Source organism: Schistocerca serialis, chromosome 11 (genome assembly GCF_023864345.2).
Source record: "Schistocerca serialis cubense isolate TAMUIC-IGC-003099 chromosome 11, iqSchSeri2.2, whole genome shotgun sequence".
Classification (NCBI taxonomy): domain Eukaryota; kingdom Metazoa; phylum Arthropoda; class Insecta; order Orthoptera; family Acrididae; genus Schistocerca; species Schistocerca serialis.
The window spans coordinates 113,474,160-113,488,341 of NC_064648.1; the positions used below are offsets into that span (position 1 = coordinate 113,474,160).

Genomic DNA, 14,182 nt, shown 5'->3' on the forward strand with positions numbered 1-14,182 from the left:
ATTATTTTGAGTAAAATGTTGTTTATTAGTTTCAAACAACAGACTTGTAATTATTGCAACCAAATTCCGATTTCACACTCTGGCGGCCGAAGTGGCCGTGCGGTTAAAGGCGCTGCAGTCTGGAACCGCAAGACCGCTACGGTCGCAGATTCGAATCCTGCCTCGGGCATGGACGTGTGTGATGTCCTTAGGTTAGTTAGGTTTAACTAGTTCTAAGTTCTAGGGGACTAATGACCTCAGCAGTTGAGTCCCATAGTGCTCAGAGCCATTTGAACCATTTTTTCACACTCTACACCTGTCATAGATGAACTATATTCGTACGACATGTGATCAAGAAATGACGGGAATTTTTGTTTTTCTTAAAGAATCTTGATTTATTCAACATCGACTTCGTCCCCCTTCAAAGCAACCCCCCTCAGCTACACTTCTGGTAGTGGTTTCTCCACTCTTCGAAGCACTTCTGCAACTCACTTAGTTATGGTATTGAGCTCCTTAGCCGCTTCTGTTTTTATCTCATCGGTGGTTTCTAAACAACGTCCTTTCGTGGTTGTCTTCAGGCTGAGTAGCGGGAAAAGTCGCTAGGGTCCACGCCTGCCTAGAGCAAAATAACAGTTTTGTATTTTGCCAAAAATCCACGAACAGGCGCTGACGTATGTGCGGGAGAATTAGCGTGATGCAATTTTCACGAGTAGTTTTGCCACATTTCTGGTCGTTTTTGCGGATTGCTTCACGCAAACGGCGCGTAACTTCCAGCTAGTATTCCTAATTGACGGTACTACCATAAGACAGGGACTCCCATAGCAATCGAAGAATACAGTGAGAAGAACCTTCACATTTGATCGTACTTGCCGAAATTTTTTCGATCTTGGCTCTTCATGCGGTCTCCATCGGAACGATGGGTCCTTTCGTTCGATGTCGTACCCGTATCGCCCGTGTTTCACCACCTATTCTAACCTTTAATTATTTATTTCTAGTTTCTGGTACCAGTCACTAGAAATAAATAATTATCCCATACGGTCACGGTTCACAAACATGGCCACCTCGGCAGAAAATAATTATTCTAACCTTGTTTGGAGCTCTGCGTCGTTGTTTATTTCACCCAGCAATTCCAGTGCGACGTCTACGCGACGTCGTTCTTGGTCGAAATTGTACAGTTTCGGAACAAATTTTGCTGCTGCATGTTTCACGCTCAGAACATCGAAAAAATATTGCTTGGTATGAGGCATAGGATATGGAGACTTCATCAGCAATCTCTCTGATTCCGATGCGGCTGTTTTCCGGAACCATTGTCTCCCTTCTTCTACAATATCGTCAATGATTGGTGTGCCCAGGGCGGTCGAAATCTTCAACATCTTCTCAACCCTGTTTGAAAAGTTTGTACAAATCGTAAACTTTTATCTCACTTACCATAAAGCGACAGTCGCCAAAATTTCGAAGGCGCTGTTGGACTTTATTCAAGCAAAATTTAATGCCAGTTCTTTGAGCCATCTTTCTCAGAACAAAATATTCGCCGAGCACTCGAAAACATTTATAAGCTTTTCGACTGTCAATGACAAACTACAGTACTGGCCATTAAAATTGCTACACCAAGAAGAAATGCAGATGATAAGCGGGTATTCGTTGGACAAGTACATTATACTAGAACTAACATGTGATCACATTTTCACGCAATTTGAGTGCATAGATCCTGAGAAATCAGTACCCAGAACAACCACCTCTGGCCGTAATAACGGCCTTGATACGCCTGGGCATTGAGTCAAACAGAGCTCGGATGGCGTGTACAGGTACAGCTGCCCATGCAGCTTCAACACGATACCACAGTTCATCAAGAGTAGTGACTGGCGTATTGTGACGAGCCAGTTGCTCGGCCACCATTGACCAGACGTTTTCAGTTGGTGAGAGATCTGGAGAATGTGCTGGCCAGGGCAGCAGTCGAACATTTTCTGTATCCAGAAAGGCCCGTACAGGACCTGCAACACGCGGTCGTGCATTATCCTGCTGAAATGTAGTGTTTCGCAGGGATCGAATGAAGGCTAGAGCCACGGGTCGTAACACATCTGAAATGTAACGTCCACTGTTCAAAGTGCCGTCAATGCGAACAAGAGGTGACCGAGACGTGTAACCAGTGGCACCCCATACAATCACGCCGGGTGATACGCCAGCATAGCGATGACGAACACACGCTTCCGATGTGCGTTCACCGGGATGTCGCCAAACACGGATGCGACCATCGCGATGCTGTAAACAGAACTTGGATTCATCCGAAGAAATGCCGTTTTGCCATTCGTGCACCCAGGTTCGTCGTCGAGTACACCATCGCAGGCGCTCCTGTCTGTGATGCAGCGTCAAGGGTAACCGCAGCCACGGTCTCCGAGCTGATAGTCCGTGCTGCTGCAAACGTCGTCGAACTGTTCGTGCAGATGGTTGTTGTCTTGCGAACGTCCCCATCTGTTGACTCAGGATTGGAGAAGTGGCTGCACGATCCGTTACAGCCATGCGGATAAGATGCCTGTCATCTCGACTGCTAGTGATACGAGGCCTTTGGGATCCAGCACGGCGTTCCGTATTACCCTCCTGAGCCCACCGATTCCATATTCTGCTAACAGTGATCGGATATCGACCAACGCGAGCAGCAGTGTCGCGATACGATAAACTGCAATCGCGATAGGCTACAATCCGACCTTTACCAAAGTCGGAAACGTGATGGTACGCATTTCTCCTCCTTACACGAGGCATCACAACAACGTTTCACCAGGCAACACCGGTCAACTGCTGTTTGTGTATGAGAAATCGGTTGGAAACTTTCCTCATGTCAGCACATTGTGGATGCCACCGGCGCCAACCTTGTGTGAATGCTCTGAAAAGCTAATCATGTGCATATTACAGCATCTTCTTCCTGTCGATTAAATTTCGCGTATGTAGCACGTCGTCTTCGTGGTGTAGCAATTTTAATGCCTAGTAGTGTGAATATTGAGAATAGCTGATTATGCAAACATACATCAGGAACGCGTTCACTAATAAGATAAAAACAAGCTTTGAAAATCGGGCATGTAAAGGCCGCGAAATTAAAAGAAAAAATCCCTTTACTTTTTGATCACACCTCGTATGTAACAAAATTCGTACGGCGCCCTCAGAAGCGGAGTCATACTCAAACTTACGCGGTTTTTTTTCCAATCACTGGGCACAGGTTTTCTGTTTATGGGATCTGCGGGCTACTATGGTTAAAATGCAAGCTAACTGAGTTGCAAAATCTTAAGAGAATGTGAAAGAGCTTTCATCGCACCTTGAAGCGTAGTTGAACTTTAGCGAATTTTTGCTGTTTAAAAATCCTACGCCGCAATTGTGTTTTTGTTATTCCCCGAGCCTTGTACAAAGTGCCCGCATACCGGCAATCGATGGGAAACCCGATCGATGCGCGGAGCATTAAACAATTAAATTTGTCTCTCTCTCCCCATCCTATTGTTTTGTTTCGACTGGCCGGCTATTTGAAATGTAAAAAGCGCGACGGTGCATTATTCGTCGCGGAAGCCATCCATTATTCGTGTCTGACTTCAGCAGTCTGCCGTCTCGAGGCAATACAAATCCATAGAACTCCCGTCTGACGGTGTTATCCGGTACACGTGACTCGTCCCCCCCCCCCCCCCCCCCACGACTTACGGACACAAGCCCTCCCGACTGGAAAATTTTCCGTCACAGAATAGTCTGTGCTACCGATGCCACGCACGTCGTTCGACGTTTGGCGTCATCAAAATGGCGGACATGCACTCCTCACCGGAAACTTATATCCGCAAAATAACCGCCATAACGGGAGTTGGAATAACGTAGTGTGTTCCCCGAGGTAACGTAAAGGAGAGTGCCCAAACGCGGACATCCCTTTTCTTTTTGGTTTTTTTAAAAGCAGAAAATTCTGAGAACTTGTATTTTAGAAGCACATAATATTTGTAATGTTATGCACCATTTATCATTTAGCACTCCGCCGTTAGGCCACGAGTGGCTTACCGGGACCATCCGACCGCCGTGCCATCCTCAGTGGAGGATGTGGATAGGAGGGGCGTGGGGTCAGCACACCGCTCCCCGGTCGTTATGATGGTTTTCTGTGACCGGAACCGCTACTATTTGGTCGAGTAGCTCCTCAATTGGCATCACGAGGCTGAGTGCAACCTGAAAAATGGCAACAGCGCATGGCAGCTGGATGGTCACCCCTCCAACCGCCGGCCACGCCCGACAGCGCTTACGTTTGGTGATCTCACGGCAACCGGTGTATCCACTGCGGCAAGGCCGTTGCCCTATCCTTTACGCTTAGAAAATATAATTAAAAGTTGTTATGAAAAAAATCTAAACTTTACGCTTAGCGAGTTCGAAAAATGTTTCCCGAAATCAAAATACCACTACGCAAACTTGGAGAGAGATATTAAACCAAGATTTCCAAACCCGTACCTTTATTACCCATTTTTGAAGCTGTGAGTGGCTCAGAGAGGATTTCACCACGCAGCAACAAATATTTTTGATCCCCTGCCCAATGAAGTAAAACGCCTGACAGTTAGGGAAGAAAGTTTTAAATCTAATTTGAAACACTTCTCCTGGACAACTTCTGAACATACATTTTCTCCCGTTTAGTGTTCCAAGGCTAAACCAGAGAAAACATAACCAACTTGCAAAGCGGCTGTAATACACTGACGGAAAAAAAGGGAGCTCCAAGAAGAAGCTGTGCGACGCAAACGAAAGTTCCAGAATGAGATTTTCACTCTGCAGCGGAGTGTGCGCTGATATGAAACTTCCTGGCAGATTAAAACTGTGTGTCGGACCGAGACTCGAACTCGGGACCTTTGCCTTTCGCGGGCAAATGCTCTACCAACTTTTTTCTTTTTTTTTTTTTTTACTGAAAATGTCAAAATAAAAAGACATGAAGACATCGCGGATAGTACAAATACAAAAGAAATATGCTCCTCTAGCAGTGAAATGAAATTCGTGTCGGGGGCGACACCTGCTCACGACCCGACGTTCGATAGAGCAAGAGAGCCATCTATCGACTCGTTCTCCAGACGTTGGTGTAAGACTGGGTCGTCTTCTCGAAATTAGCTACGGGTCCGTAAGTGTGGTCGATGTCTATCTCGGCTTTTTCGTCTATCTCATCTGTCACCCGTCACACCCCACCTGGCCGGCGGGACGGTAAATGTAAGTCGCAGGTAATTAGCGAAGTCTTGCCTAAATTTTTTATGCTGTTGCAGCTTCGTGTGTCCATCCATGAGAAAATGCCAAAAATCCATTTTGTCGTTTTCCGATTCGTTGTAGACGTAGCCCACAACCGTTCCCCGTACCCGTGTCACTGCATCGGTTTTTTGGACCGGAAAATAAGATTCTTGAGGGGGGGGGGGGGGAGGGGGAAGTGTCTGATGAAATTGTGTGAGGGGCGGAGCGTAACAGGAATGCCAATATCTGTCTGTGCCAAGCGCCACACCGGGGCCGCCCCGCTACATGCTAAACGATGTCCATCAGTGTCCACTGTTGCGCAGCCTAAATATAGTGGAGTGTCTGCCAAATGAATCGCGTGCCGCCGTTGATTCGTTGCGAATTTCCTGTTTACCACCAAATATCACGTTGAGCGTACCGACGTTAAGCCGTCGGCACACGGACCGTGCAGTCGAACGTTAACGCTGAGCCTGCCAAGTTCAACGTGCTGCTGAGCGCTCACCAACGATGCGACTTGTGCACACGGTACGTGGGCCCCAACGTGGTATACGCGATCGCAACGCACTCCGGCGGCAGTTGAGGGATCTTTCTTGTTCGTAAATCACACTGTTTAGGCCGGTATTACACTATCAAATTTCTTTGTCCAATATCTTTGTCCAATATCTTTGTCCAATATCTTTGTCAAAGATATTTGATGGTGTAATAGGGACTTTGTCAAATGTCGTCCAATATTTGATCAAATCTAGGGCCTCGCTGTAGATTTGATCAAAGAAATCGCTTGTCTTCTGTTCACACTTCACTGCAATGTGACATGTTACCACATGGAGCGCTAGCATCGCTGCAGCGTTCTGTCGTCTGTAGTGTTTTTATAACCATTGCCGGTAAATACAATTGGTGTGTGCCGACAACTACAAGATTAATAGAGATGTCTGAAGCTGATGAGGCGCTTTACAACGTGAGGCACCCTGAATACAAAAATAGATTACGAAGATTGGAGACCTAACCTGACCTAACCTAACCTAATCTAACCTAACATAACCTATCCCTCTCCTGTAGCAAGGAATCGGAGTGTTACAGTGAGCCTGTCTTCTGAAGATGTAGCAGTTCTTACGTGAGTATTGTGCTTTGTGATATGAGGATACACTTCATTGAGCACATACAGAAATGTATGCACATCCATTCTTAGGTAATTGATGTACGACTTGACGTCTTCCACTGTAAGCTCATGTAACAAGTTTTGTTGAATGCTTTTATCGTGTCGTCGTAAAACCTACGGCTTCGCCCACATTAGATTAGTTTTTCGTTCCATAGATCCGTGCTGAGGAGATCCTCATGGATGTGGATCATGTCAAAAATTTTTTTTTTAAAGCTGAAATAACAATACTAATAGTATGAATATATACAGTACATCATTTGTTTCTATTAAAAAATTGGTCAATGGAGTAGAAGGAGTTGGCCACTAGTAAGTCGAGAGGCTCCTTTTAAACTGATCTTTATTTGTAACTAAATTTTTTATGTTTGCTGGCAAATTATTGAAGGTGAGTCTTCCTGAGTACTGGACCCCTTTTTGAACTGAAGTAAGTGCTTTCAAGTCCTTGTGCAGATCATTTTTGTTCCTGGTATTGTATGTATGAACTGAGTTGTTTGTTGGAAAAAGAGATATATTGTTTACGACAAATTTCATTAAGAAGTAAATATACTGAGAGGCAGTAGTTAGTATACCCAGTTCTTTGAAGAGGTTTCTACAGGACGTCCGTGAATTTACTCCACAAATAATACGTATTACACGCTTTAGGACTCTGAAAACTTTTGTTTGACTTCAAGATTTGCCCCAAAATATTATCCCATATGACATTATGGAATGAAAGTCGGCAAAGTGTGCAAGCTTTTTCATTTCTCTGTTACCTATGTCTGCTAACACTCGAATTGCAAATACAGATTTGTTAAGGCCTTTCTGCAGTTCTGTGGTGTGCTCCTCCCAACTGAATTTATTATCAAGTTGAAATCCCAGGAATTTAAGACTGTCAACCTCGTATGTATGCTTCCTTTTTTTCCCCCACTTCTTTTGCGCATGTGCACACAATGCAATTGGAGTACGTAGAACTGCTGCGGTTAATAACACGTTGTTGTCAGCCATCATGAACTTTGACGAAAAATTTGATGACAGTGTAATACCCCTTCTAGCGCTACGTCAAAGATCTTTGTCAAATATATTTGACGGAATATTTGATCACATCTTTGATCGAATCTTTGACAAAGAAATTTGATAGTGTAATACCGGCCTTACTCAACGGGCGCGCGTAAAATTCCCACGATAGTTCTATTAAAACGCACATTTCCTCCACGAGAAGGAAAGTACCATGTCCAATCAATGAGGACACAGGCTAATAAAAGTTCCACTACAAACAGTGCCGTACAAATTTGTAATACTTCTCCGAATAAGATAAACATTATTTCATCATTCCCACATTTTAGTAAAAATGTCAGTCTTACTTGATCACTGTTCCTACCCAGTAGCAGAATCTTTGCAATGTGTGAATTGAAAAGTGTAAAAGAAAAAGGAGCAAAATATCGTTATACAAGTAGCGCAACCTGACCTGTAAATTAAGCCTATCGAACAAAGTCACCCCTCAAGAAAGGGGTCAATTCTAGTGTCCGATACCACCCGTCGTCTTTGACCAATGACGTAATGTGTGGTGTTATTTTGTTTGTGTCGCAGATTGCTGTCGATGAACATTAAATGATTTCTCTGGATTTCCTCGTTTCGCGCGTATATTAAAAATAGGATGTAGGTTGTTTTGTTTTCATCTCGTAATTTGTTTGCGGCATCTTTTGTTAATGAAAGTAGTGGTGATTTATAAGTAGTCTTGATTTAAAAGGTCTTCATTTTTGAATCTGTTCGTTACGGATGAGTCTTTATGTTACTCTATTATGCCAGTGCTACTTTTTTGGTTTCTCTGGAGGGAGGTTTTTCTCTCGTTTTAATATTTTCTGGTTACAATGGTGGGCCGAGTGGTATTGCTGTGTCATTCCCGGAGGGTTTACGTTATTGACTCGTTTTTCATTTTTTTTTACAATTTTAAAATTTTGCGTCTGATTGAGGGCGGGTGGTGGGGAAGAACTGATTTGGGTGGTACATCGTTCGTGCCTGGCAGTTTCTGGTTCTTATTATTTTTTTCATTAGTTATTCTGGATTTTGCTTCTTTCGTTACAGTTTGACCTTCTAACATTATTATTTCTTGTTATGTTCTTATTTCTTTCTTGTCAGCCTCGATCTTTGACTGCTTTGGAAGTTCATTTGCGGTAAGTTTCTTTTTATGTAGCCACATTTGTGTTTTCCTTTTCGATGTTTCTGCTACACTTCTCCTATTTTTACTGTCACTCCAGGTGTATCAATTTTACTGAGTGTTATTTGGAGCTGATGTGACTTTCGTGTAGTATAGTTATCGGTTGCAACGTTTGGTCATTTTTGCGTTTTATTTCTTTGCGTGTACAGTAATGTGTGTAAAGATTTTAATTTTTTGAAAGTATAGTCGAATTCTGTAGTTCACTAACAAGATCACTTTTTAGGCACGTTTCTGATATGTTATAAGGTTTTTGTGCAACAAATAGTAATATTGGAGTCGGTAACTAGAAATGACGTACACAGGTTGCTTCTAGCTACCGATTCCATCTATTCAACCGTTTATTATTTAGATCGTTTTTGCAGTACATGTGGAAAATATAATATATGCACTCGTTACTGCTCTCGTGTTCTTGTTTATTTAAGTCATCTTCAACTCGTTTAAATGAAATTCGCGAGTAAATAATAGTAGCGTTAAATATATTATTTTATGGCATGCTACATTCGTTTGTTTAACAGTGTGATCCGTTCAATTCATAGATTGTCCATTGCAGCATCTTTGCCTTACGTATGACGTCATTCATCAAAGCCGACGGGTGGTATCGGACACGACAATTTATCCCAAAAAAGGTGAACTTATATTTACATAACATCAAATATTATAGCCTATACTTATATTAAACTAATAATAAAGTATCAGAACCTAGTGAAAACACGAATGTTAGGGAAAAAAAATTGATAGTGTTTGGACGCGAACCACCGCCACAATTACGTATACATCAGTGGACACTGGCGCTACTCGTTACGCTTGACATACCGCTACCACGGCAACGGACGCCGTGGCCAGGGCAAAGATAACACCATACGAACACACCAGCTGCTACCATGACGACGGCGTCCTCGCTACACAGACTAGAGGGCGCCTGACGTGCGCTTTACAATCCATGGCAACGGCGTACTCACCACAAGGAGTAGAGGGCTCTGTAGTCCTTCACTATTAGCCGTTTTAGTTGTTGTTGTTGCGGTCTTCAGTCCTGAGACTGATTTGATGCAGCTCTCCATGCTACTCTATCCTGTGCAAGCTTTTTCATCTCCCAGTACCTACTGCAACCTACATCCTTCTGAATCTGCTTAGTGTATTCATCTCTTGGTCTCCCTCTACGATTTTTACCCTCCACGCTGCCCTCCAATACTAAATTGGTGATCCCTCGATGTCTCAGAACATGTCCTACCAACCGATCCCTTCTTCTGGTCAAGTTGTGCCGCAAACTTCTCTTCTCCCCAATCGTATTCAATAATTTCTCATTAGTTATGTGATCTACCCATCTAATCTTCAGCATTCTTCTGTAGCACCACATTTCGAATGCTTCTATTCTCTTCTTGTCCAAACTATTTATCGTCCATGTTTCACTTCCACACATGGCTACACTCCATACAAATACTTTCAGAAATGACTTCCTGACACTTAAATCAATACTGGATGTTAACAAATTTCTCTTCTTCAGAAACGCTTTCCTTGCCATTGCCAGTCTACATTTTATATCCTCTCTACTTCGACCATCATCAGTTATTTTGCTTCCCAAATAGCAAACCTCATTTACTACTTTAAGTGCCTCATTTCCTAATCTAATTCCCTCAGCATCACCTGACTTAATTAGACTACATTCCATTATCCTTGTTTTGCTCTTCTTGATGTTCATCTTATATCCTCCTTTCAAGACACTGTCCATTCCATTCAACTGCTCTTCCAAGTCCTTTGCTGTCTCTGACAGAATTACAATGTCATCGGCGAACCTCAAAGTTTTTATTTCTTCTCCATGAATTTTAATACCTACTCCGAATTTTTCTTTTGTTTCCTTTACTGCATGCCCAATATACAGATTGAACAACATCGGGGAGAGGCTACAACCCTGTCTTACTCCCTTCCCAACCACTGCTTCCCTTTCATGTCCCTCGACTCTTATAACTGCCATCTGGTTTCTGTACAAATTGTAAATAGCCTTTCGCTCCCTGTATTTTACCCCTGCCACCTTTAGAATTTGAAAGAGAGTATTCCAGTCATCATTGTCAAAAGTAAAAAGTAATCCGTTTTAGTAAATTGACTCAAATGTTTTCTACGTAAATTTTTTTTTCTTTATTGTTATTTCCAAACCTGTTAACAGGCAGGCCAGCAGCAGCATGCTACGCCGCTATTTGACCTCAGAGAACACACAAGATACAAATGAAGACATCGAGAGAAAAAAATATGGTGGACATAGAAACGGAGACAAACACTTTTTAAAATACATGGAGCCGTTCACGGGCGTAGAGTCCAAGATAAAATTTGTTCAGACACTTGGGACAGAGACGAATATTGTCACACGTGAACGTAGGTGCACAAAAACGAATAACACTGAACCACTGAAGCACAAAACGACGGGACACACAAGACACGAGGCGTTGATCTCCGGCGCGCGAATTTTCACTAACCGTGTACGAGTCCGGGGACCTGCCAAGAGAGGAGGAGGGGGGTGGGAGAGGGGAGAGCAGAGATGCCATCGGCAGGGGAGATAGGGGGGAAGGAGGAAGGGGGAGGCAAAGCACGGGGGAAGAGGGGTGGAGGGAGGGGACGGGGGAAAATTAAAAGGAAGGGAGGGAGGGTGCCTAAAGGAAAGGACACAGGAAGTTGGGGGAGGATCAAAGTTGATAGAAGGGGTAGATGGAGGGGAGGAGGACATCATCAGGGAGGGGGAGCTGGCGGAAGCCGCCTTGGGAGAGGGTAAGGGCGGTGGAGAGATGGAGACCAGGTGGGACGTGGGAATATAGGCGCGGCAGCGGACGGGGGTGGGAGAGGGTGGGAGAGACCAGCAGGTGAGGAGGATCGAGTTTACGGGAGGTGTACAGGATCCGTATCCTTTCAAGGTAAAGGAGGAGGTGGTGGAAGGGGATGAGATCGTACAGGATCCGTATGGGGGAGGGGAGACGGATGCGATAGGCGAGGCGGAGAGCATAGCGTTCGAGGATTTGGAGGGATTTATAAAAGGTAGGGGGGGTGGAGATCCAAGCCGGATAGGAATAACAAAGGATAGGACGGATGAGAGATTTATAGGTGTGGAGGATGGTGGAGGGGTCCAGACCCCACGTACGGCCGGAGAGGAGCTTGAGGAGACTGAGTCGGGACTGTGCCTTGGCTTGGATTGTCCGGAGATGGGGGGTCCAGGAGAGGCAACGGTCGAGGTTGACGCCAAGGTACTTAAGGGTGGGAGTGAGGGCGATAGGACGGACATAGATGGTGAGATAGAAATCAAGGAGGCGGAAGGAAGGGGTCGTTTTGCCTACAATGATTGCCTGGGTTTTGGAGGGATTGACCTTGAGCAACCATTGGTTGCACCAAGTGGTGAACCGGTCAAGATGGGATTGGAGAAGGTGTTGGGAGCGCTGCAGGGTGGGGGCAAGGGCAAGGAAGGCGGTGTCATCGGCAAACTGGAGAAGGTGGACAGGGGGCGACGGCGGCGGCATGTCCGCCGTGTACAAAAGGTAAAGAAGCGGGGAGAGGACGGAGCCTTGGGGCACACCGGGGGAGGGGAAAGAAGGTGTAGGAATCCGTGTTATGGATGGTGACGTAGAAAGGACGGTGGGAGAGAAAGGAGCCGATCAGACGGACGTAGTTAATGGGAAGGGCGAAGGTTTGGAGCTTGAAGAGGAGTTCTACGTAAATGTGCGAACAGATATATTATAATACAAGACGACACCAGTTTTTGTGGGTCACAAATTGTTTTACGTTATATAATAGTACATAAGGTAATATACCTTTACGAATTTTACGAGTTAACTACGAAACATTTGGCGAAGAGTTCTCGGGCTTCCAGCCGGGTGGCGGTGTCTTCAAACTGCGACGTTTCGACGAGAAACTGCCGGGAAAGCATACATTCACATTTACGAAACATTTGTTAACACTATAATTCTAACTCTTTTTAATTGGAATGGTTCCGTTTTCTGTTATTTACTGTGACTTAAATTTATGTTAAACCAAGGTGAGTAGTAATTACATATAATAAACTGTATTAAAGGCCGCTGGGGGTGTTGCCGTCTATTCACGTGACCCCAGCACGCTATTTAAGCCTGTACGAAGGGTTAGTCCCGCATAGTTTCCCGCCGTTATGTAGACGGGAGTGACACCACCAGCAGTCAACCAGTGGGGAACATATTTTAAATTTGTGTAATTTTAGCTGTTGTATAATTGAGTCTTTCTGACGGATATTTATAATTTCACAGTGTAAACGCCCAGAAGACAGTGTCGGAAGTTCCATGCGGCTTTTCGCGGATGATGCTATAGTATACAGAGAAGTTGCAGCATTAGAAAATTGTAGCGATATGCAGGAAGATCTGCAGCGGCTAGGCACTTGGTGCAGGGAGTGGCAACTGTCCCTTAACATAGACAAATGTAATGTATTGCGAATACATAGAAAGAAGGATCCTTTATTGTATGATTATATGATAGCGGAACAAACACTGGTAGCAGTTACTTCTGTAAAATATCTGGGAGTATGCATACGGAACGATTTGAAGTGGAATGATCATATAAAATTAATTGTTGGTAAGGCGGGTGCCAGGTTGAGATTCATTGGGAGAAAATGTAGTCCATCAACAAAGGAGGTGGCTTACAAAACACTCGTTCGACCTATACTTGAGTATTGCTCATCAGTGTGGGATCCGTACCAGGTCGGGGTGACAGAGGAGATAGAGAAGATCCAAAGAAGAGCGGCGCGTTTCGTCGCAGGGTTATTTGGTAAATGTGATAGCGTTACGGAGATGTTTAGCAAACTCGAGTGGCAGACTCTGCATCGCGGTGTAGCTTGCTGTCCAGGTTTCGAGAGGGTGCGTTTCTGGACGAGGTATCGAATATATTGCTTCCCCCTACTTATACCTCCCGAGGAGATCACGAATGTAAAATTAGAGAGATTAGAGCGCGCACGGAGGATTTCAGACAGTCGTTCTTCCCGCGAACCGTACGCGACTGGAACAGGAAAGGGAGGTAATGACAGTGGCATGTAAAATGCCCTCCGCCACACACCGTTGGGTGGCTTGCGGAGTTTAAATGTAGATGTAGAAGATGACCCCTACGTCGGGTTGAAACCCGCTGGCGGTATAATAATAATAAATGCGATTGAGACTGTTTCTGAATAATTGATTAATCATACTAAACGCTGCTTCATCTCCACAACCGCGTTGTCCGAAAACCTGGAGTTATGGACTGGAGTGCGATTTCGTATGACAGCGGGAGCAGTCTAGTGGTTATTCCACGCACCCTGACTGCGAGTTTGGTACCTCAGTCTGGTGATTCGACCTGCTGAGCTGCGACTCCTGAGCACCATTGGAAGGGATACTTTCCAACAGGATAGCGCTCGCCCACGTATTGAGTGTCGACAGGTTGCCCTGGCCTGCTGGATCACCATATCAATCTTTTGTCGAGCACGTAGGGGACACATCAGATGACAACTCCAGCCTCATATACAACCAACATTAACTGCCCCAGTAGTGATCGACTAAGTGTAACAGGCATAGAACTCTATCCCACAAACTGACACCCTTTACCTCTACAACATAATGGATCCACGTCTGTATGCTTGCATTCAACATTATGGCGGTTACACCGGTTATTAATATACC

General features: G+C 44.6%; 1 protein-coding gene across 1 annotated transcript in view; it reads left to right on the top strand.

The window, feature by feature from the left end:
• Window positions 1-14,182, top strand: part of LOC126426710 (alpha-mannosidase 2) — an 813,563-nt gene that overhangs the window by 486,908 nt on the left and 312,473 nt on the right. The gene's annotated exons all lie outside the window — the stretch shown is intronic.